Source organism: Mastigoproctus giganteus, chromosome 13 (assembly GCF_048544385.1).
Source record: "Mastigoproctus giganteus isolate SK-2022 chromosome 13, ASM4854438v1, whole genome shotgun sequence".
NCBI classification, from domain to species: domain Eukaryota; kingdom Metazoa; phylum Arthropoda; class Arachnida; order Uropygi; family Thelyphonidae; genus Mastigoproctus; species Mastigoproctus giganteus.
In genome coordinates this window covers 124,129,030-124,151,921 of record NC_143587.1, presented here as the reverse complement: position 1 = coordinate 124,151,921, position 22,892 = coordinate 124,129,030, and the positions used below count along the sequence as shown (strand labels likewise).

Below are 22,892 nucleotides of genomic sequence, written 5' to 3'. Positions count from 1 at the left end.
ATTTCCCCCATGCTTGTGCAACACTTGCAACTGTGCTCGCTGAATTGATTGAATCAAAAAAGAAATTTCCAACGAACATGTAAATAGAATTATTTATTGTATTTATTCAATCTTTTATCTCATGCGCAGGAAAAATTACAAAAGCGTGCAATTTAAAAAAATTAAAATTATAAAATTACAAAAAAAAAAAAAGAGGAGACAGGCATAACATCAGTAAGTTTTACCTCTCGAGCATCATTGCCAGAATCAGCATCTTCAGCTGATAAGTACACCGCTTGGTTGAGGAGGCGCCTCCGTAGCCAGGTGGGAAGAAGCAGCAGTGCGTAGTACACGCTTCTTGATTAGACCGGGGTTCGAGCCCGTCACCACCAAATACGGACGATGCAGAAAGGTCAGGGAATGACCACCGCATATCCCGAAGCAATATGGCCTTAGTTGCTAATGCTCCAAATAACAACAACCTTTGCTTGGTTGAGGGTTATGGAGATTTAGAAGGGGTCGGCGCTCAACCTTACGAAAGAACATATTAATGGATGACTGGATAGTGGCTTTTTTCTTTTCATCATAGATTTCTCTGTAGCAAGCAAGCATATCATTCACTTCTCTGTTAACTTTTAAGAATCATTCGCTGTCAGGATCCATTTTCTCAAATCTTGCTGTTGCCAATGCAATTTCACAAAATGCCATCGCCATCTCTCTAGTGATGAAGCGTCTCGGCTCCTCATTTGGTTCATCTTGAGCTTCATCAGCATTTTCTTCTTTCACTATCGCCCTGCAAGTCAATAAGTTCTTCATAAGATAATTCCTTCTCTTCTTCCTCTATTAAGTCCTCCACGTCTTTGGCATCAACCTCCAACTGAAGTTGTTCTGCAACCTTTACAATCTTATCTTGAAATCATCTAGATCCATATGATTTGTGTTTTTCAAATCCATCAAAGCCTTTTACATGCCGTGGGCATATTTTCTTCCATGTGCCATTTAAGCAATTTTAAGTAATTTCTGCCCACAAAATTACTAAAAGTTAATGTTTAAGATGGCATGGCAAATATTGTAAGATTTCCAAAAGTCTCTTAGACTAAAATTTTTCTCACTGTCTACTGCAGATGTTGTGAATAAATAGAATGCTTTTAAATTCGAAATAACATCCTGATCTATAGGTTGGATGAGTGAAGTCGTGTTTGGCAGAAGAAATATGACTCTCACATTCAAATTGAAATCATCTAGATCCATAGAATGTCCAGTAGCATTATCTATCTAACAGAAGCAAAATCTTGAAAGGAACGTTGTTGCCTTTACAATATTTCTCAACCTTGGGAATGAAGCAGAATTTAAACCAATCCTCAAAGAGAGATATTGTTATCCATGCTCTCTGGTTCAATAGTAAATGCACGGGTAGGGTAGCTTTATTGATGCCCTTAAATGCACAAGGATTTCCAGGATGGTACACAAGCAGTGGTTTTAATCTGTAATCTCCCACTGCATTAGTCCCAAGAAGAGTGTGGCCCTATCTTTTGAAGCCTTGAAACCTGGCATCGTCTTTTCCTCTTTGGCAATGTATGTTTGATCCGGCATTTTTTACCAATACAGAGCAGTCTCATCAAAGTTAAAAATTTGCTGCGTTGAAAATGCCGCCTTCATCAATAATTTTTTCCAGCACATCACAAAATTTCTCTGCAGCTGCAGAATCGGCATTAGCGACTTCACCGCATACTTTAACATTGTGGAAACCAGTGCGATGCTTGAACCTATTAAACCATCCCACTGCTTGCCAAGAACTTGGCTTGGGTTCGCCATACTTATCCTTAATATCTTCATAAATTCTTGTTGCTTTTGCTTGAATGGTCATTAGACTCAGGGGCACTTGCTTCTGAACATGATTTTCCATCTATATTATTAATAGCTTTTCCATCTTTGATATAGCACCTGAACGCTGTTTGGTGATCACTGTTAATCTTAAATGCATTGATCCTTTGACTCCAGCTGTTGTTATTTGGTTTTTAGGAGCATTAGCAACTAAGGCCATATTGCTCCAGGGATATGCAGTGGTCATTCCCTGACCTTTCCGCATCCTCTGTATTTGGTGGTCACGGGCTTGAACCCCGATCTAATCAAGAAGCATGTGCTATGCACTGCCGTTCCTGCCCACCCTGCTACGGAAGCACCACTTTGACTCCAGGGGCTCACATCTGTTGAGTATGGGCTTGGCACACCAGGGCCCTGAGCTGGATATCATCATTCTTCTCTTCCTTGGTGATTCCCTTCTACTTCTGACTTTTGTTCGTTCTCTCTCTCTCTGTCTCTCAGGGTAACTCAGAAATTTATTTTTTTTTGGCTGGTGCAGCAGAAGCCTCAGGTTTCTTTGCACCATATGGCTAATGATAATAATAATAATGTTCTTTTATACGTGCACTGTCCCTTAAAATAGTATTCACTGTTGAAGGAGCGAGACCTAATTCCCTTGCAACAGATGACAAACTTTGTCCTGCTTTGAACTTAAATAATTTTCATCTTCATTTCTAAATAAATTTTGTTTCACTTCCTGGCACTACCACCACTTGCACTTTCTGTGATCATCATTGTAATACGTAAATAGGAATGAAGAGAAGTTCCTGAAAATTTGTTTTTTATATGTTTGAAGGTTTCATGGAAGGGAAAAACATTTCACCATAATAACGTAAAAACCCACACAATTGCAGTTATCAATATTATCCCAAATGCAATAAGATGAAGTTTACTACCTGTTTATAATTAGATGCACTAACAGAAAAGCCCAATAAACCGGAAAATGCAAACTGTTTTTATTGTTTTATGGTAGTGACCTCCAGAAATGTGTTTTAGAAAAATATCACAAAGGCATTCAAAATTGATTCTTATAATGGAACATATGATAACGATGAAAGCGTACTGCAATTTCCATTATAAATATGACCTTTTAGAGAGATAAATAGATTAGTAATATAGCGAAATTTTCAACTTCCAAGGACTTGGAACGAATTACAAAAAAAAAAAAAAAACACAATGTGTTATTGGGGTCACATTACGATATTTTCACAATACCTCCATATTTATCCTTACAGATGCAAAATACGTTTCCATATTTTTTTCAGTTTGAACCGGAAGGCAAAAACTTACGTAAAGTCGAATTTGCATTCGAGTATTAAGTAAGTCGGGGAGTTCCTGTATTATGGTAAAAGAAAAAGACTTTAAATAGCGTGCAAAGAACAAATTTATTTAATTTAAAAAAATAATAATAACTTATACATAAAAATTCACACATTTACATATGTATGTATATTCAGACAGGCATTTTACTGCACATTTTATTGTGGAAAAAATTTAAAGTAATTTTTTTAAATAATGTTCGAATGTTTTTTTGTTTTGTTTGTTGTGCCCTATTTTTTTTTCTGCTAAATCTCTCAAGTTCAATATCAATTTGATTATATCACATTCTTCCTGGTTTTCTGCCCATTTCAGTGCTGTTTCTTTTCGTTGACATTTTACCATAAAAAAACTGAGAAAGATAATAAATTGCACAGTTTCGGGGCGATATTATTCTTACCGAATCTGGAGCTAAACTAAACCTAATATGAAATGAAAAGAACAAAATACGTAATGGAAAACTGTGTTCATGGAAGCGAATAACTAAACTCTATCACTCGTGATTTACGAGAAAACCCATCAGTCCTAATCCAACATTTCACTAAATATATGAGATAAAAAAAACGGACAGAAATACTCTCGTAAAAAAATAAACATTTGTCTCAAATATTACCATTAATAAAAAAAAAGAAGAAGAAAAATCAGCCTTTCAAATTATTCTAGATAACTGACGTTCTGGATAAGTGACTTCCAGATAACCAACGTTGTACTATCAAAAATTTTAATTAAATATTTTTCCAATAAAAAACCAACGTTGTACTGTATTTGTATGCAAACATATGCTAAAAAGAGTGAATGCATAACTAAAAGAGCTTAGTGGATACTTTCAGCACTTTCTCTAACAATTTTAATTAAACTCTGTATAAAATATTTTAATATTATAGAGTTGACTGCATTTTAATTAGATAATCCTGTATAATACTGAAGATAAATGTAAACAAGGGAGTATACGTTTATTTGATATTTCATATTCTTATCTGATTTTAGTTAGCTACAAAAGTCGTTCAAAAAATTGTGGCATGAAGGGACATAAATTCAACTTGAGGGAAAGACAGTTGCAGAAATTTGACTTTAGCCAGTGAGTGGTCGACTACTGGAACAAACTGCATCTGTCATCATGGTAGTTGATAGCTTAAATAAATTCAAGGAAGAACTGGACAAACTTTTGGAGTGAATTGATGGGTAAAATGGGATTTTTTTTTTTTTTTTTTTTTTTGGTTGATGCTGTATAAGCTTGCTTTCTTGCATTATATGCCTCTACTAATAATGCTAGGTCTCTTTGGTTTGCAACAACCAAATCCTCTGCTTGCACCTTCACGATGGGGTCTTGTACAGATGGTCTCTTTGGTTTGCAACAACCAAATCCTCTGCTTGCACCTTCACGATGGGGTCTTGTACAGATAACACTACGGAAGCAGTCACGTTTTTTGTGAGCGCCTTTATAAAAGTGCTATTTTACAGTGAAATCATGGAATTTTGAATTGGCAATGGTCTCAAATGATAGAGGGAAGTAAACTGGACTTACAGCTGACTTTTCATGATATTTAGACAATTATTTTAAGAACTATGGACTTTTTTTAAGTTTTCATATGTAAAGCTGTATAGTAACATGCTAGCCATATATGTATTGCTATGTATAGCTATACAGGGTGATTCATTACCAGTACGACAAACTTGCAGGAGGTGTAGTGGGGACAAAGACGAATCGGAATCACATAGCATTGCAGGGTCCGAAATTCCTTCGTCATGTGGCAGAGGACGTTGAATGGGAGGTTGCATGAACAGCGATCCCGCTGGAAGTCAGCATTTGCGAACCGTTTCTGTTGAAGAAACCAAGTAGCAAAAGTCCTCCGGAGTGGATAATCCGCAGGCTCCAATGATTGGACACTTTGCAGATGGTATGAACTCATTTGGTTTGTTAACAGTATCCTCCATACAGTGTTGGTTGGGGCAAAAGCACTACATACAAATAGTTCACCAAAGATCCTGCAAGCAACAGAGCAAATGAAAAGAAGCGACTTCTAGCTTATCTCCATTGAATATGGCAACAACGCTGGTCCCAAACAACAAAGGGACAAATAACAAAAAAATTCATCCGGAGATAAATACAGTCTACCCAATGCTACCGGCCTGGTTTTCCTCAGGTTTTCATGTTACATATCTGATGACAGGACATGGCGCCATCAGAAGTAAACCGGTCACCTTCCAACTAGTGGACTACCCCCTGTGTGCCTGAGGGTCCCCGAGACTGGGCCCACATGGTGCATGAATGCCAACACTACGAGGACCTCAGATTAGTATTAATCACCAAGATTCAATTCATCCCGAGAAATAATGAACACCACCTTCTAGAGAGTGCCAAGACTTACAGAGCCTTCTCAGACTTTGCCCAGGCTGTATATGCCAAGCGACAAACTTTGGCACAACCACCAAACCCCAACTAAGAAAGTGGTGAGATAAATGACAACAAAAGGAATTACCAACATAGGAGAAAGTGCAAACAACAAAACGACACAACTATACTAGGGGAAAAATGAATTGGGATCCTAAGATCTTATCACCCCACAAGTCAAGAAAACCTAAGCTCTCAATAAAGTGACCACCTTCTGCAACAAACAGGGAAACCGCAAGTTTGTGACCTCAAAACACCTAGAAAAACAGCGACCACAAAAAGCTTCCTCTCAATACAACAGTTGACTTAATAACCACAACTGGCCAAAGAATTAGTGACAACCAGCACTGCACACCTGACTTAAACCAGAGATGAGACAAAAGGAAATTGATCCCAAGGAAAGGACAATCATACTTGACCAAACACATGGATGTGATAAACTGACCAGAACCACAAGGAAAGGACAACCAAGATATTGGAACAAAGACCAGAACAGCAGCTGATCACTGCCTAAGCCATATGGCAACCCAGGTTGGACACCTAGCCCAGCCTGCTTCCAACCCCTATCCCTGACACGGGAAGGTAACTTTTTGCCCCCCCCCACCTGCCATCCAAACCTCCCTCTGGTGTGGCATGCCACACTGCCTAGAAGGGATGATCTCTTCTCTCGACCCCTTACTTCTACTCAACCTAGTCTTCAGCCTCCCCCTCTCTCCCACTATTATCTTTCATCTAGCGTATAGCCTCACATGTCTAAATTTAATAACATCAAAATTTTTCCCGACCTATTAGGCCTTTTAACACATCTCTCTAGCGTTCAACCCCAACCAGCCATTTCCTAACATTAATCTCATTACGCATTAATGTCACACGCGTGAAATTTTTTTTTTTTTTTAGGTCCTAGCCACTGAAATCCCAGAAAACTAGGTGGCAGGACCTGCCAGAGCAACTTGTGATACTGGACATACTCAGTTAGCCTCCATGTGGCAAGATAGGGGCAACGTCGGGGCCCCACTAGGGGTCTGGCGGCCAATAAGCCAGACAAACAATGGGCACAACACATCACACTGCACAGACATGGCTTGACAGTGTACTGTCCTCGATACAGTGAACACACGCAGAGATGGGGGAAATCCCAGATACTGTCAGACACAAACAAACCTTATACCTTCACAATGGTGAACTGTCAGTAACCCTGGATATAACCGGATATGTTCAAGTCCTGAAATATGGCACCTAATGTACTGGAGGTGACCACCCAAGTGTAAACTAATGTAAGAAGGGGTCAAAGTGTGGCATTCACACCACACCACACAGAGGAATACCACTCCTCTGTGTTAACAGATAATACTAGGTGGTAGACGACTCTTGCCAACTGGTGCAATACCACAACTTTGCTATTGGAAGCTTGAAATGGTGGAACCATGTTTAGTCTCTAGAGCAAAGCTAAGGAAACCCCCATCTCTTCCACTGTGTAGTATGATTGATGTCTTTTGAGGCTAAGATGTATATAATGGTAAGATCCAATCTTCCATACATTTTGTAAATACAGCTCTAAACTGTGTTCGCAGGCTGGATTCTAGATAGTCCACTGGACCGAACTTATTGGTAACTCTCTAAGAGGAATCCAGATCAGCTAGTGTATAATCTTGCTGCATCTATTCTGCCAAAGAGTGATTGTAGGGATTCCAAGTAGTGTGTACGCAGGGGACATCGTTGAAGAGACATTATGTCAAGGAGCTGGGTATATTCTTTCCGTGTGTACACCATATTCAAAAATTTCACTATTTCATACATGTCCTCCCCACCTTTTCTTACCTGAATACATCGTGAATAGTCAAACTGCAAAAAGATCTAAACTTACCAAACACTTCTTCATTCATTATACAAATATGAATGAAGAAGCAACCCCTGTATAACACGGACTCTTCTACAACACAGTTTCGTTCTAACACGGTTTGAGAATTGCTAGAAATTTCGCATAACACAGTATTTTTCAGCTTTTGTGCCAGGAAAACCCTGCTATTATGTTAGATGTAATTTTCAACATTTCCATTCCTTTTTGTTAAATCCCTGCTGTTGACTAGCTAGTTGTTATCGCCTTCATAGTATTTTTCTAAAGCACATTTCTGAAGGTCACTACCATAAAACAATAAAAATAATTTAAAAAATAATAAAAATAAAATAATCAATTATAAAAGGGTAATAAACTCAATCGTCTTGCATTTGCTATAGTACCGATAGCTGGAATTCTATGGGTTTTCACGTTATGTGTTCTTTGTTATTAATTGCTTATCATTTTTACTGTTTTAAATTTTACAACCAAAAAAAAAAAAAAAAAGTTAACAGAAATATCAATTAGTTAGTATGTACATATTACAGTACGTATTAATTAAGCTATGTATGTAAATATAAATTTATTTTTATTTAGCTAACTGGAAAATATTCTTCCGATTTTCACATATTAAAGCAGGGGGTCCATTGTATTTTGTTGCAAGATCCCTGGGTTAGGTTCTGTGCTATTGAACTTGTGCTTATTTGAGACCATAAAAAATAATTGTGACTTCGAACAGTGCATTTTGTGACTTAAAGACAGCATAAGGTACACAAAATCTAGAATCCCAATTATTGGTTGATTCAAGCAATGCTCATCACAGTTGTTTAATTATTCATTGTACACTTCCTTTTTCTTCAAATGTGGTACTTGTGCAAATGTTCCACCTGATATTCCCTGTCAGAGGCTTAGTAATTTGGAATCTCCTCTTTTGATCTTAAAATTTCTCTACCCCAGTCTGTCAAATTCATCTACTGCCTCTAACATTCTCCCAACTCCACTATTCAATTGAACTCTTTGACTTTCTTTCTTTGAAACTTGACTTTCTCCAGTCCAACTTTCCTAACTGTGAGGTAATTTTCTTTGGATTTTAATGTTCACAACTCTTCCATTTTCTAGTCACATGGACCCAGCTGGTCGGGATGTTGCAATTACTAACGACTTCACTCAAACTATTCATTTACAAAACAGAATACCAGACAATCCTGACCACACAGCCAATACTCTTGATCTTTTTTCTCACAAAAAACCCTTCCAAGTACATGGTTGGTGTAAGTTGTCTTCTAGGCACCTCAGATCACAACTTGGTGATTGTCTCTTCTCAAATGGAGCCGTTCTCTTGTGAAAATTCTCATGTTGTTGTGCATTACAAGAATGCAAAGTGGAATGATTTGTGAGATTTCTATTCTTTTTTTCTTGGCTGGATTGTTTTAAATCTTCTGATATCAACTTTTGCTCATAATGTGTCAGTGAAATTACAAGGGGATGGTTCAAAAAAAAGATTTGTACTCACCCAGAAGTTGTGATAGAGTGATGAATTTTTTTTTTTTTTTTTTTTTTCGTTTGATACCTTGAAATCTCCATAGCAACCCCTCAAATTTTGATTTCAATCTGACAATTAATTCTTATTTTCTTTGCAATGCTGAATGAAATGAAGTGTCATAATGGATAAAGTGGAATACAGATCAGTGATTCGGTTCCTCTTTCTGCAAGGGGAAAACATCCAAAACAATCCACAAAGAAATGACTGCTGTTCATGTAGACTTTGATATAGAGAAAGACATTGGTATCACACAATGTCTTTCTTTCATGGCCATTCTCAATCTCGTGTTGTTTGGCATTATAAAAATACAAAATGGGATGATCTACGAGATGTCTATTCTTCTTTTTCCTGGTTAGATTACTGTTTTAAATCTCTTAATTTGTCAATTCATGTCAATTCAGTTCATGTCAGTGAAATTATTCTTGTAGGGATGAAATCCTTTATTCCACATTTCACCATAAAATCTTGTTCTTGGTCTAAACCTTGGTTTTCTAATAAATGCACTAGGACAGTTCAAGATAAGAATGTTGCATATTGCAAATGGCTTACATCCAATCTCCAGATTCATTTTCTACCTACACCAAAGTTAGCAACAATTGTAAAGCAGTTATTAATCAGTCCAAACAAGATTTTGAACAGGCAAATAGTAGAAAACATGCTTCTTGTCCAAATGGCACTCAAGCATTCTACTCACCTGACAAAGCTATTGGCCACAAGTTTTGCCCATCTATACTTCCACCTCTGCTAAAATTAGATGGTTCTATTGCCACCTCAGCTAAAATCAGATAGTTCTATTGCCACCTCAGCTAAAATCAGATAGTTCTATTGCCATCTCAGCTAAAAATAAAGCCGACCTGCTAGCATCCTACTTTTCTTCTAACTCTTGTATTGATAATCATGCAATCATGAAATTAGTAAACTTGATCTCAGTAAACCACCTCTTACCATTCCTAATACACCCCATTCAATGCCTCATGTGGTCTTCCGTCAAAAGGATGTCGACAAAATCACCAACTCATACTATTTAGAAACCTTCTATCTGATCAATAATTGACAGTATAGATTCCGTCAATAAGAATCCACTGGTGATATACTGGTTTATGTTACCTATATTTAGACAAATTCAATGGTAAAGTTTGATGAAACTCAAGCAGTTGCTCTTGACATTTTAAAGGCTTTTGTTCATGTTTGGTATACAGATCTTCTATAAATAAGCTTCCATCTTATGATCTGCCAACTGTTTTTTGTATTTGGGTATCCAATTTTCTCTCTGACTGCTCAATGCAGGAGATTATTATTATTAGCCATATAGTGGAAGAAAGCCTGAGGCTTATGCTGCACCAGCAAAAAAAAAAAAAAAAAATTCCCTGAGTTACCCGAGAGAGAGAGAGAGAGAGAGAGAGAGAGAGAGAGAGAGAGAGAGAGAGAGAGAGAGAGAGAGAGAGAGTGTGTGTGTGTGTGTGTGTGTGTGTGTGTGTGTGTGTGTGTGTGTGTGTGTGTGTGTGTAGAAGGGAATCACAAATAAACAGAAGAATAGTGATATCCAGCTCAGGACCCTGGGTGTGCCAAGCCCATACTCACCAGATGTGAGCCCCTGGGGTTGACGGTACAGAGCTCTGCCTTTAACATCTCCACCAATGCTGTTGTTTCCCCAAGGTTCAGTTCTTTCCCCCACTCTTTTCTTCTTGTATATTAATGGCCTTCTTCCATTGACTGGAAATCCTATCTACAGTTTTGCTGATGACAGCACATTGTATTCCACATTCCAGTGTGAAAAACTTTGCCCTACACAAATAGCTTAAACTTTTTGAATATCCACTACCAATTCCTTAACCGCTGATCTTCAGGTAATTTTCCAGTGAGGTAAAGATAACTTAGTCAATTTCTCCTTCTAAAACTCAGTCTTGTCTTATATCTCACAAAAAGGATTCTTCTGCTCCTATGCATATCCTGGACAATACTCAGATTTTAAACAAGATCACATATCTCTATTAGGGATAACCCTGACTTCTAATCTCTCTCTTGGCAAATGCACATCACAAATAGTGCTTCCTCTGCATCTGAAAAACTGGGTTTTGTTATTGTCTTCTTCTTCTCTTGGCATTACTTTTCTCCTAAACAGCTACTTGCTCTGTACAAATCTCAAATCTACCATACCATGGAATATTGTTCTCACATTTGGGGTGGTGCCTCCATAACTTCTGTCAGGCTTCTAGACTACATTCAAAACAGGGCAGTTAGGTTAATTAATGACCCATCTCTAACAAAGTCTCTCCACTCTCTGTCTCTTAGACATTCTGTTTTTGCTGTTTGCCTTGCCTTTTCTATAGATACTTCCAAGGGCACTGTTCTTCTGACTTGGCTTCTATAATTCCCTTCTCTCTTCCAAACCATTCTGAACGCATGCAGCAACCAGTCAATATCCTTTAACTGTCCAACTGCACACGCACAAAACTAACTTTTCTTCATCCTCATTTATTCCCTCAAATTCTTTTTTTCTGGAACAATACATGTATTCCTTACATGTATTTCCTGAAAATTACAATCTACAGAAATTCAAGTATAATGTCTACAAGTATCTTCTTTCATCTAAAGGTTCTAATAATTTTTGTGTTTGGGATTTCATAAAAAAAAATTGATAGAATAGAAACAAAAACAAACAAAGCAGGAGAAATTGCTGCTATGCTTACTGCTTTACCCATTTTTAAGTCATTAGTACATATTTAGTTACAGTGAGAATTTGCAGCTACATATGCTGCATGGAGTTTCCTGATGGTGAGATTTGTTGCTTGTTGTTTTCCCTTGCCAAAAGTCACTGTAGATTAGGGCTTGCATAAAACTGAGAAATTTCAAAACTGAGTTTAACCGAAGTTTACTCTTAAAACCGGTTTTAAAACCTATTTCTCAGACTTAGGGAAAATAATTAAACGCTAATAACACAGGTATTTATTTTATCTTGGGTAGATTGTACAAATTGTAATCAAATCTTTTAAACAAAATCTATCACCTCTTATAGCAAAAAAAATAAAAAAGTTAAAATGCTCCAAAAAAGTAACCAGCTTGAGATTATACAAAATTACAAATTGTATTCAAATCCTTTGAATAAAAACTATCTTCTCGTATAGTAAACAAAAAAAATAATAAGCCCTATAATAATAATAATAATAATAAATAATTAAAAATAATGCGAAAAAAAACAGCTTGGGGAAATTACTTTACTATTTATTGCTCAGCTTTTTTCTGAAAATAATCCTTTAAAAAACACAGTATATTAAGCATTTTTCCTGATAGACGTGACCTTATTTTTGTGTTAAAGAGACCAGTGATCGAAAACACTCTCTCAGATTGGACACTTGTTGGTTTAATGGTCAGCAGTGGTCTATAAACTTTCACCAGCTTTTCACTTCTACTGCTAGTTGCCTCCAAATTTTTAAATTCTTTGCTGATTTCCAATTCACTCGGATATTTTGAAGGCTCTTCAGTTAATCTCTTTATTACACTATCATACTCTCGCATGAGTGTATCTCCAACATCGGAACTAGACGAGTCTTTGTTTTCTTCTAAAAGAACAGTTCGTTTAATTTCAGTTTCTTCATTCAACGCTAAGACTCCTTCGGAATGTTTTGCAAATAATCTCTGATAAATCTGCTCAGCATGCTTTTTCAAAACCTGCTTACTTGGAAAATCAAAAGTTCTTGAATCTGAATCTTCTTTCCTAAACTTTTTGGGGTTGTGTAGATAGCTCAGCAAAGCCACAGTTTGGCAATTTCGTCTTGCATTGTAACGCTGCAAAAGGCTTTAAAGCAAATGGGTTTTCTGCTGTATCAAGCTTAGCAAGCAGAAATTCTATTGAAGACTCTGCTTTAAGTAAGTCTGTATCTTCTGAGGTTATAGCCTTCAGAATCATTTCAACTGGTCGCAAAGTTTCACATAGCAATTCAAGTGTTTTCCAGTCATCATCAGACACAGCTTCAGTTGACAGTACTGCACATAGAGCATTTGGAATGCAATTTTTCAATTTCAAAAATCTCTTAATCATAAAGAATGTCTATCCCATCTAGTCTTGCAATCTAATATAAGTTTATATTCTTTCCCATTAAATTTTGCTTTAACAAAATTTTGTAATATGTCATTTTTGGTAGGCAATTTTTGAAAAAACTTGCAAATTTTTCTGACTTTGTTAATAGTTTGCGCAATATTGGCCATTGGATTGAAGAAATAAATGAGGTCATCAGTAAAGTCGGTTTGATAAAGCATGCCTTGCTGTCTTTCTTCAACTTCTTGGGCACCTCCGTAGCCAGGTGGGAAGGAGCAGCAGTGCATAGCACACGCTTCTTGATTAGACCGGAGTTCGAGCCCATCACCACCAAATACGGAGGATGCGGAAAGGTCAGGGAATGACCACCGCATATCCCGAAGCAATATGGCCTTAGTTGCTAATGCTCCTAAAAAACCAAATAACAAACAAATAACAAACTTCAACTTCTTCATCATCATCACTACTTTCTTCATTATTTTCATTTTCTTCATTGTCTTTGGGAGACTCAGAGACTGTGGCACCATAATTGATTGCTTTTTCATAAAGTACATCTATAACTGACAGATGTATACAATGGGCTATACATTGTTGATGATTAGGTGTAATTTGCTTGCCAAACTTAATCATTATTGCTGCTCCATCGGTGGTGCAGGCAACAATATTCTCATCCAAGTTCAAATCAAATTCCTTCAAGCGTCCATTCACAATTTGCTCAGTTCTTCTGCTATCAAGTGAGCCATTAATCTCAATAAGACCTAACGACCAATGATTGTCTTTTTAATGCACATTTATATTGGTATACCTTTTATTTTGTATAGACGTAAATTCGTCAAGAGTTAATGAATACCGTGAATTTTTGAAACCATTCAGCATTTCAAAACCAATGAATTTTTGAAATGCTGAATGAGTTCTTCTTTCTTAGTTTTATAATAATTCAGAACCATATTTTTAATTCCATTCACTGAGGCTGGTGGTAATTTATCGTATTTATTTCTCTGAAGGTGAAGGCTTGATTGTATAAACTCACTCTTGGCAATTGAATTAAAAGAAAATCCATCTAAAGCAGCTAATTTTGAAATCTCTTCTTCCATAGATTTTTTAACATTAAAGTTTTCTAATGTTCTTACCATTTTTACGGGAGGGTCACTGTTATCTTGTTTAATGTCAATCTGATGCATTTTCTTTAAATGCAACATCAAAGATGATGTAGATCCTCCAGACGACTTCATTATCTTCTGACATTTCGAACATTGTGCTTCATCTTTGCTTTTTCGAGCAAAATAATTCCATACATTTGATTTCATCTTAGACATATTAAGAGTAATAAATATTAATTAGTGGGAATTTATATCACCGACAATTTTAAATAAAAATATTGAAGATAACAAAGGCACAATACTATGCGTCACTCCCGCAAGCACTGAATGAAGAGTCTAAACGAGGCAAGTTTCAAAATTTTCACAAAAGAAATTTTTTATTTATTTACTCGCAATTTTTTTTCCCCAATTAAATCTATTGTATTTTCAAAATTACATGAAAGCTAAATTTGGTGAAGCTGCTTTTTTGGAGAACATTTGATCGCAAATTTAATAGGAATAAAGAAGCAAAAAACTTTCTACAATTGAAATTTGATGCAATATTCAGTGAATCTGTTTCTAGTGGGTAACCATCAATAAGGCGCATTCCATAACTTGCCTGGCGAACAAGATAGATGGAATGGAGAAATGTTGAGCATTTTCTTTTACGCAATCGCTCCGACTCAGTCGTAAATGAGTACACCTGCATCGTGCCATGATACAGGTGGGAAGATAAAAGGTACCCCTCCTAGATTTGGGCCACTTGCCCATGAGATTCGTACCTAAACATAAAATAAAATAAAAAACATGTTTAAAACATAAAGCAGTTGAACGATCCAGACAAATAAACAAACAAAAAACTATATTCGAGGGCTAACTAAGAAAATATTCGAATCCGGTTTTAGAAGCTCGGTTTCGGTTTTAACAACTCAATATGAAAACCGATTTAACCAGTTTTATAAAAACGGTTTGCAAGCCCTACTGTAGATTAACATATACTCTGACGATGGTAGATAATATATATATTTTTCTCCTGAAAAATAAGTCATTTGTAAATTTCAGCACTGCATTAAATCATGTAACATGATTCAAAATGATTTATTTTTGTGGGGTTTACTACTATAAATGGCAATCCACTGTGACTCAAACAGGTATGAGCAGAGCACTTAAAAAGGGGAGAAACTATATTTTTACTGGGTGGTTGAGTAACATTTTCTTCTGGTGATTAAGCAGCAGTATGTGCTTCTATATACAGATTTTGGACAATGGATGCTCTGAAAAATCCTATACAAGTTCACTATTTCTGACTGAATCACTGATGGGCATACTCAGTTTTTTCAAATAAGGAATTCTCAGAATTCTCACATAAGTAACATATTGTATGAAGTTTCATTTACTATCCAGTATTAGACCTATAAATATGATACTACTGGTACGAGGTATAATGTGATTTTTCAGTCACAGTTTGGGAAGGGCACCCTACTCCCTCTGTTTGAGATTGGCTAACTCCAACCCAAACTTAAAAAGCTTCTAAGAATTCTTCTGTCTTTGACAGGATTCAAAGACCTCGAAAAATGAGAAGCAAGTGGCAAAACCACTATATTGTCACAAACAACCTCTTTTTGTATGTACATTAGAGAGAGAGAGGGGGCATTTAGATAACTTGAAAGGTCATGCACCAAAAAAAGCTCTATTTAAATAAATAAGGGAAGCCTACTTCACAGTTCAAAGGTGGTGTTCTCTCAAAAATCCCAAATCACTGTGATGTCAAAGGTCTTTTCCATGGGGGGTCTTGACTTTTGATAAATTCATTTGTTATGTTTGATTCTGTCATAGTGATCAAAACTAATGCTGATTTGAAAACCATACTGATTTTTATGCATCAATCATTCAAGAATCCAGGTGAGTTACTTAAAGATTATTTTCTTTGTTGTCTTTCCTATACAACTGGATAAGGAAACTGTTCAATAACTGATCAGGACTATGTGATTTCTACCTGGTTTTGAGTTGGCTAATACAACTAATTGCTAACATAATAAATCTACTAATGCTAACATAATAAATATGTTAGCATTAGTAGAGGCACATGATGCAAGAAAACAAGCTTATACAACATCAGCCAAAAAAAAAAAAAAATTCCCATTTCACTGATCCATTCATTCCAAATGTTTGTCTTGTTCTGCCTTGAATTTATTTAAGCTATCAACTTCCACAACAACAGATGGAAGTTTGTTCCAGCAATCAACTACCGGCTGGTAAAGATAAACTTCCACACATCAGTTCTACAACTGTCTTTCCTCAGTTTAAATCTATGCCCCCTCGGGTTTGTAATCTGAGCAAGAGGAAGAATCCCATCAGCATTAAGCCTGCTCAATCACACCTCAATCAGATCGCCTTACAGGTGCCACATAAAAATTAAATAAAAAAATGCCAGCAGTGCCTCTGGAACTATGTTCTCTATCTGTTCAGGATAATGTAATATTTTCTATCAGAATTGGCTGCACTGTTAAGTGCTTTGTTGAGCAATTCCTGTAACTTAGACATGAAATGTTGATCATACAAAAGAGAGAGAGAGGGAGACTAGTACAGTAAACCCCAGTTATTCGCGGGGGTTACATTCCTGAGAAATGTCGCGAATACCGATTGGAAAACGCAAATACTGAGTTATGGCTCCCACAGTAATAAAGGGGTTCTGTTCCAAAGTATGAAATATATAAGAAAAACTTGTCTAAAATTTTGTCTATGTATGTATTATATGTACCTTCAAAATATGACTATGTACATAGACAGTACATAGTGAAATGCAAGCATATGGCATCAAAATGAAAATAAGAAACAATTTAATATTAAATGTAATATTTATTAGAAATTTCAAACAAATCTTTCAAACCAGCACCTTTGCTAGCAAAAAAAACTTATCCCGCCAGTGCTATCATCAGTTTCGCTAGCGTTGATAAAGGAGTTTTGCCTTTTCACGAATGATGAGTGAACTTAACGGAATTTTATTTTGAGTTCGGTCTTCTATCCACAGATTTAAAGCCTTTTCCAATTTTTCTAATTTAACATCACGAGTTACAGAACAAATTTTTGAAGCAATTAGCGCGTTTTCACGGACACTACGGCGGATTTTTTCTTCCGCTTTCTTGATTGATCGTACCGTTGACTCACTGATTTTATAATGTTTTGCCACTGAGGAGACACTTTCACCATTAGAAATTTTATGTAATAACTCAATTTTATTTGCTAATGTCATCACCTTCTTTGATATTTTCACATTTCCCTTGTTGAGTGAACTTAACAGAATTTTATTTTGAGTTCGGTCTTCTATCCACAGATTTAAAGCCTTTTCCAATTTTTCTAATTTAACATCACGAGTTACAGAGCAAATTTTTGAAGTAATTAGCGCGTTTTCACGGACACTACGGCGGATTTTTTCTTCCGATTTCTTGATTGATCGTACCGTTGACTCATTGATTTTATAATGTTTTGCCACTGAGGAGACACTTTCACCATTAGAAATTTTATCTAATAACTCAATTTTATTTGCTAATGTCATCACCTTCTTTGATATTTTCACATTTCCCTTGTTATTCGTAGCCATATTTTTGTACGGATTAGAAAGAACTTGTCCACAATAAAGTCACTTTCTTCAGTTAACACACTCGAAAAAGTCTGTTTTACACTGCAAAACGGTAGATTTATCACTTTTGTAAGCATATCAATTTATAAATTGATAAAATTATTTAATTTATAAGCATATAAACCTCCCATGGCAAGTGCATAACACATGCTGAACAAGGATTAGCGAGAAACATCCACGCTCGCGATTTTGTCACCCCTCACCCACTGAGCCCTGTTTTGACCGGGAAAGATAATTTTAGCCACGCCCATGTTTTTTTATGGCGGAAAATGTTCACGGTGCTTTAAAATTCAGATTTTTTTAGGTTTCATTTTGTATTAAATCGACGATTGCGAATACGCGAAACCGCGAAAGCGAGAGTTTACTGTACTAAAATATAACTTTTATTTTCTGCTTTAATTTCAGTTTTTTTTTGGAATTGTGTATCAAAAGTTACTACACAAATTTTGGGACACATCAAAATCATTTCCTATCCCTTCAGGGTGGACACCTCTTGTCCATTGTGGAATAGAAGAGGAGAGGGTGATTTCACTAAGTTCAAAATGCTTCATGCATGTTTTACTTATTAAAACATATCAAAGCATGGAATAAAAGTCATAGTCTTGAAGTTTTTATTACTGACTATCACATCATGTGGCATACATCCTAATGAAAGTCAACATCCTGCCACATCCACTGTAACATATACGTTACACGATCCACGGCAATTCTGATTCCGTTTGTTAATTCATGTAAATTCACTAGTAATGGTGGCTAATCAATAAGATTATTAACAAAGCACCAAAAGAAAAAAATTAAAGTTGCAAGAGCTGGTATCAAAAAAAATGATATTTTTAAAGGTTCAAAAATTGGATCACCTCATCCCATGCACCACTCTGGAAAGTTCATGCCCAGAATATACATACACGAATAAAGAGAGAAATGAAGATCTATGTGCAATCTGGTTGGTATACAAACTAATGATCTAGATGTTCAATGGCCGGTGGTAAGAGAAATTTTTTATAACATATCAAGATACATAACCCCAACGATTATTTTTCCTGCAAAGAAAAATGGACCATAATCCTTCGTGTGACTTGCAGAAACTGCATTCATTTTAAAACTGTCATGTATAAATATATAGATTCTCATTTCCCTCGTTATTAACATTTTGTTTATTTGCTAGTCAATTTAAATGAAAATTGTACTCCTCACTGAAAATGAAACCTCCTTCATTATCCATCAGAACCAAAGTGATCACACAGAGTTTTTCCTGTTGTCATCATCCAATAGTGACTCAGCATAGTGGCTCACATCTGGTGAGTATGGGCTTGGCACACCCAGGGTCCTGAGCTGGATATCATTCTTCTCTTTCTTGGTGATTCCCTTCTACTTTTGACTCTCTCTCTCTCTCTCTCTCTCTCTCTCTCTCAGGGTTACTCGGGAACTTTTTTTTTTCCTGGTGCAGAATAAGCCTCAGGCTTCCTTGCATCATATGGATATTAATAATAATAATAATTTTCACAGTGTGTGTAGTTACCTAAATATTCACTATATGTCAGAGTTATATACAATGAGTTGATTTTCCTGTACTTTGAAAAAAAAAAAAAAAAACTGCAGTCATGTTTTCCACAGTTTCATCACTTATAAGTGGTCTGCCAATTATTTTGACATGTAACAAAGAACAACTGGCAAAGGTAAAGAAAGACTCTATGAAAACTGCTAGCAAATTGCTTTCCTGTTAAATGCTGATGGATCTGAAGCACTATGTCATTCAACACTTAAGCCTATGATATTATAGTCTATTATGTCATATGCCAATGTGTCAATCATTTTATTGTCTGTTACTCCCACATGTCACTCAATCAGTAGGTCACATAATGTTATCCCTTATTTATTTATGAAGCCAACTTTTGGATTATATTATTCACCAAAACAAACAATGTATCATTTACTGTTGGGACTTTTCTTCATTTTTTCAAATGTCCATTTGAACAATCCTGCTCAGCAGCTCGTTATAGCTGCTGCTAAACACTTCAATTGTTATCCAATGGCAGAGAAAATACCTAGCTTTTAACCTTGCATTAAGCAACAATATTTGTGTTTTATAAGTGGTTTTTCAAATTAAACATTACTAGATGGTCATACATCTATTTTATACACTCAGTTTTAACTTTTGTTTCTTTATATGGGATATTTTGCTACTGTTAAAAAAATTACCAAGCAGTATGCAATTTTAAGATTGACTGGAACTGTTTTTCATGCAAAAGTTGGGTATTATTCTAAAATTTTAAGAAATAGCAATAGAGGAAATCTAGTTAACTTTGTTTCTCTAGACAGGATTTCCCCCCCCCAGGGCCACTGTTAAAATATATGCAAGTAGTAGATACAGTGAAACTTCCTTTTAACAGACAGCCATGGGGAACGAAAATTTGTCCGTTAGAGAGAAGTGTCCGCTAACAAGATGTCTGAGGGAGAAAAAAAAAAAGAAAGAAAGAAAAATCATTAAACGTTTAATGTAAAATTAAATTAAAATATATACAGATTTTGAACAATATTTTTGTAAATAATATACATACAATTGTGCTATGCATATTATGACTTTATCTTAAGAAAAATATATACAGTAATCACTTATTTTCTTCTGCACCTTCTTCCGGCTGATAACTTTGTTTTCAACATTTTTTTGGAGTGAAGAAACCATCGAAAGTCCTTCAGTATCTTCTTCAGCGGCGAAAAACATTTTTAAACGATTGATTTTTATGAGTGCTTCTTCTATTTTCATCGGTGGTTTGTAGTTAATATGTTCTTCGACAGAAAGACCTCCTTCCATTTCTTCATCCTCATGAGGAACTTCTTGAAAAATATCGACGATAATGTCGTTGATATCTAAAGCACCATCTTCTGTCATGAGGTTCGCGTCTATATCTTTGTAGCCAGGGTCACTTGTAGCGGAAGTATCGTACATTATCAATAGATGTTGAAGTTCTTGTTCTTCTTGGTGCTCCACATTGCTGTTCACAACTTCAATTTTTGCGTTTGAAAAGCCAGACTTTACAAAACAGTTCATGACAGTTTGTTTTCTAATTGCATTTACTAAAGAGGAAATCCACTGAATCGCATCTAGGATGCTGAGTTACTTTGCAAGGTCACTCGCACATGTTACATCGTTCATGTTTGCAATGAGATGTCTTAAAACACGTTTTCTGTAGTGAAGTTTAAAATTTTTTATTATCCCTTGATCCAAGGGCTGACACTCTGCAGGTGTGTTTGGTGGCAGAAAAACGATTTGAATGTTGGACAATTCAATGTGCAGGTGAGATGCAGCATTATCCATGAAAAGAATAATTTTTCTGTTTTGACGAATCATGTTTTGGTTAAAGTAACTTATCCATTCGCTCATGATATCTCGTGTCATCCATGCTTTTTTATTAGACCTCCAGTCAACATTCAAAAGATTCAACTTTATGCCCTTGAAACAATGAGGATTTTGTGGTTTTCCTATAACAAGAGGTTGTTCAAAGTCTCCCAGCATATTTGTACACAATAGCACAGTCAAGCGTTCCTTAGAAATTTTTCCACCCTGGCACTTTTCGTTTTTTACTCATTGTTTTTTCCAGGAAGAGCTTTAAAAAACAACACTGTTTTGTCACAGTTGTAAATATCCTTAGTTTCAAAATCATGACATAAATCTTCCAATTTGATGGTCCACTCTGTTACAATCCCAGTATCAAGAGATCCACCTTCACCACTTACAGTTTTCCAAGAAATTTTATGCCAAGTTTTGAATTTGTCTAGTCATCCCACAGAAGCTTTGAACTCATTTACTCCCTAGATTTCGCAACCTCCAAAGCCTTTTCCCTAATAATAGATCCATTAATGGGATTTTTTTTAGCACGTGCGCGACGAAACTACTCATACGTAACATTGTCAATTTGAAGTTCAACAGTTTTCGGGAATGATTTTTGAACCTGATCATTTCCGCGTTGCCAAAATTGTTTGAGCAGTTCATTTTTTTTTTTCTTTAGGATGTCGCTTACCTGCGTCTTCCCTATTTTGAATTTTGCAGCGAGATTGTGAACACTATTTTTTTGCCAATCATATGCATTAATGAGTTCAACTTTATCTTTTAAAGTTAAATGTTTAAGAGAAGACATTGTGCACTTCACACGACACTGTACAAAACTGAAAACTGAAACTCAAAAGACGAAAGGCCGACCAAATCCCCCACACACACACACCGAATTCATCAGAAGTTTTACACGTGTGTTAAAATTCTTGAAAAAGGATTTAGAACCGCAACGTAAACCTTGATAAAATTCAGAGAATTGGAAATAGACAATAAACACACGATTGAGGCAATACGTGGAAGAAACATTCCTAGAAAAAGGGCCATGAGCTCGCCCGCTGTCCGTTATTAGAAGATCAAATTAAGTGCTAATCTAAACGAAACAGTGCAGATTGCCTGTCCGCGTCCGTTACAGAGAATGTCCGCTAGACAGAAGCTGAAAACACGTTAAAACCAATAGAGGAGAGTTGGGGAATTTGAAAATGTCTGTTGTAGAGAGATGTCCATTAAAGAGAGGTGTCCGTTAGGAGAAGTTTCACTGTATTTTCTCATTTCCATTGGAACACATTAACACATTAAAGGGGATGATGGGTGATATAAACAACTTTCAATTTATGTTAATGAACATGCCTAGCTATTACAATGCTGCAATTTTATGCTGAAAACCTATGAACTTGTAAATTACTGAAATTAGCCATACTTATTTTCTATAAGTATGGCAGAGAAGGGCAGCAAGACTGGTGAGAGGAACAAAGGGGTGCCTTATGAAGAAAGGCTTAAGTTCTGCAAGATGCAGCATCTGGAGACTAGGCACCTGCTAGGGTGATCTCATTGTGATGTATAAGGCCTTGAATAGTTTGAGCAGGCTCAATTCTGACGGGATACTTCTGCATGCTCAGATTATGAACCTGAGGAGGCATATATTCAAACTGAGGAAAGCCAGTTTTAGAATAGATGTGCAGAAGTTTGCCTTTAGCCAGCGAGTAGTTGATTGCTGGAGCAGACTTCCATCTGTTGTTGTGGAAGTTGAGAGCTTAAATAAATTTAAGGGTGAACTAGACAAACATTTGGAGTGACCGGATGGGTGAAATGGGAAGTTTTTTTTTTTTTTTTTTTTTTGGCTGATTCTGTATATGCTTGCTTTCTTGCATCATATGCCTC

At 36.2% G+C, this 22,892-nt stretch overlaps 1 protein-coding gene across 3 annotated transcripts in view; it reads right to left on the bottom strand.

Annotated features, from left to right (window-relative positions):
• Positions 1-22,892, bottom strand: part of LOC150076414 (intraflagellar transport protein 27 homolog) — a 107,038-nt gene that overhangs the window by 68,892 nt on the left and 15,254 nt on the right. The gene's annotated exons all lie outside the window — the stretch shown is intronic.